Source organism: Triturus cristatus, chromosome 7 (assembly GCF_964204655.1).
Source record: "Triturus cristatus chromosome 7, aTriCri1.1, whole genome shotgun sequence".
In the NCBI taxonomy this organism is placed as follows: Eukaryota; Metazoa; Chordata; class Amphibia; order Caudata; family Salamandridae; genus Triturus; species Triturus cristatus.
Genome location: NC_140590.1, coordinates 1,370,900,753 through 1,370,903,366, shown reverse-complemented (window position 1 = coordinate 1,370,903,366; position 2,614 = coordinate 1,370,900,753). Strand labels below are relative to the sequence as shown.

The 2,614-nt window shown below is 39.9% G+C and overlaps 1 pseudogene; it reads left to right on the top strand.

Annotated features, from left to right (window-relative positions):
* The first annotated feature begins 830 nt into the window (after positions 1-830).
* LOC146812086 (protein downstream neighbor of son homolog) lies at positions 831-2,202 on the top strand (annotated as a pseudogene).
* The last annotated feature ends 412 nt before the right edge of the window (positions 2,203-2,614 follow it).

The following is a 2,614-nucleotide window of genomic DNA, read 5'->3' as shown; positions in this document are numbered from 1 at the left end:
AGGGTTTTATTTGTTGAAGAGCGGGATTGAAGATATTGACAGTGTGGTGTTTTACTGTACTTTAGAAAGCCAGCATGTCAAGGTTTTGTTTACTGCGAAAATAGAGAGGGTTTATGTTTCTACAGTGTGAAATTATTTAGCAACATTTAACTCCTTATCCTGGTTGACTATTCACCGGATGAGTTTTATTTAAATTTGATACATTTTAACATTTCTCCAAGTCTATAGTAGTGGGGTCCTTCTCCAGTATTAGTTGGTCATTACCTTTCAGTTTTATAATGAGGGGGTTGTTTTTTGGTGGGGTGGCCGCAGGCTTTTTAGTGTGCATGTGTGCATGTGTGTGCATGTGCGTGTATGTTTATGAATGTGTGCAAATGGATGGGTATTCAACCGAAACATTGTTGTGAAAATATTTTCTGAGATTGTGGTCAAAATATAATTCTTAAACAGTATCATGGAACAAAATATTGAGGATAAGCATATCATTCGCTTTTTAAATATTTACTTTTATATTGAAGTTTAACATACGACTTACTTTAATATTTTTGTGTATTAAGGTGTATTATATGTGTTAGATGTTTTTGTTTTATATATGTGTTATTGTAATATAATTAATTAGTTTAAAATACATATTATTTGTGTTTTTCAGTTGTTAGCTTTAATGTGGCATTGGGTTGGTAGAGGTTTTAGTAAATATTAGAAAATGTTATTAATTTAATTTGTTAATTATATGTAGTATTATTTCTATAGTAAGTTATTAATTTTGTATCAATTATCAAGTTTTGGATGTGAGATTAATTGTGGAATTGGGTGGGTAGTGTTCTTTTCAGATGGCTGATTCGCAGCCTGACTGTTCTACCAGCTTCAGGAAGCATGCAGAGCTCTTGCACCTGAGGTGAAGGAGTCCTTGTGCGCATACTAGCAGGGATGCTCAGCAGATGCCCAGTATGCATACCATAAGTCAGGGCCGGGCATGGTTTCCAGGTTCCCCAGGGGTCTTAAGCGCATGAATCCCTTTGCCAACCTTGAGAAAACAGTGTGCAGCCCAGGCAAGAGTAGGTCGCTGCCTAGCCAAGAGGAGTTGGAACATTACCATTGGGAGTGTGGAGGGCAGCACTGGGAGGGGCTTCAGAGACTTCTCAGGGAGGTGAAGACAGAGTTGCATGTATGGGACCGAGGGGCGGACCAAAAGAATTTGGGGCAGCAGTAGTTGGAATGTGTTGGCAACAATGCTGTTTTGGAAGATACCTTTTCAAGACTGTTGTTTGCTACACCAGTCCTCAGAAAGCTTAATGTCTGACTCATCGATGGATTTCCTGGGTACTGGAGCATTAAACATGCCTAATGTTCACCTCTTCCCCACCTTTCATAAGGACAGATCACTTAAAGGCACAAGAAGGATCTGAAGGACCTACTATGCATGGTTGAGCAACTGCAGTCAATCTGCACCGTGCATAAAGCAATCGAAATTGTCAACAGGTGCAGTGCGCATTCCAACAGAGCCTTTTCTATGCTTTATCCACCACTGCCATGGCTGCAACTATCTGCCCATATTGGGACAGACCGAAAAATGGCTGACAATGCCAGGCAATAGTCTTAGTACGAGTCTTTGCACCAGGTTCTGATGAGTGAGTAGGCTCTTAGTTTCACTTCTTTGTACAACCTGCGGAAGATGAAGCAGTGTCTATATTTCTATCTGTACCTATCAATTCACCATATTGTATCGTGCTAGCCATGCCGAAAGTGATGCCATTACAGCTCTCCTTCACTTATCACCCAAGGTTTAAGAAAAGGCATAATAAAAGAAGAAACTGCATTTTCTCTGCCTTTGGTTGAAGCAGTTTAACTGCAAAAAGAAACAGAAAGGTTCTGAAACTTCAAATCTGAATTTGAAGGATACTAAAATGGTCAACTGCCGTGCAGATAAGGAAGCATAAACAGAAAGGGATGGCGGCACCCTTTCTAATAAACTTTCTTAAGAGAAGAATGAAGGGAAAATGGATCATAAACCTGGCTGTGATGGTGAAAGAGATAAAAATGTTAACGTAACTACACTTCTTGATAAACTGTTAGAATTTAGTGGCTACTTCAGGTTGTCAAGCAGGGCTTCCACCAACCCTGTTGTCTCTGAACGCTTTTCAGGGAGCCAAAATGCAAACAATTAAGACCCTAATTACCATGATGGACGGACTTGAGTCTTGAGTAAGAAGAGCCATGCTAAAGGAACCAGATGAACTGCATGGTTCTTCAACACTCGAAGAGGATTTATTGGTGGCTTTACTAGAAGGGAATCTAAGCCATTCAATTGCGTCTTCTTTTGCTTGAGGTATGGGGAAAATGGATTATAGGTGGCATATTTTTAGTTACCCTAGCTTGGTTTTATTTGTTCTTAATTGTAAGACCATAACAATTTTTATGCTCTGCTACTCCAACATTTTTTTAGGGATCAGAGGAATAGAGGCTTTTATCGATTAAACCTCTTGTTGCTGCCATCCACTTCTTCTGCCTTTCAGACATGGGAAATGGAATGGTCTAGACCAAAATATGCTGCCTCATCTTGGCTAATCAAGAGAGTGTTTTGTGTCTGAGAAGGAGGATGGTTCGAGTGTGGCTG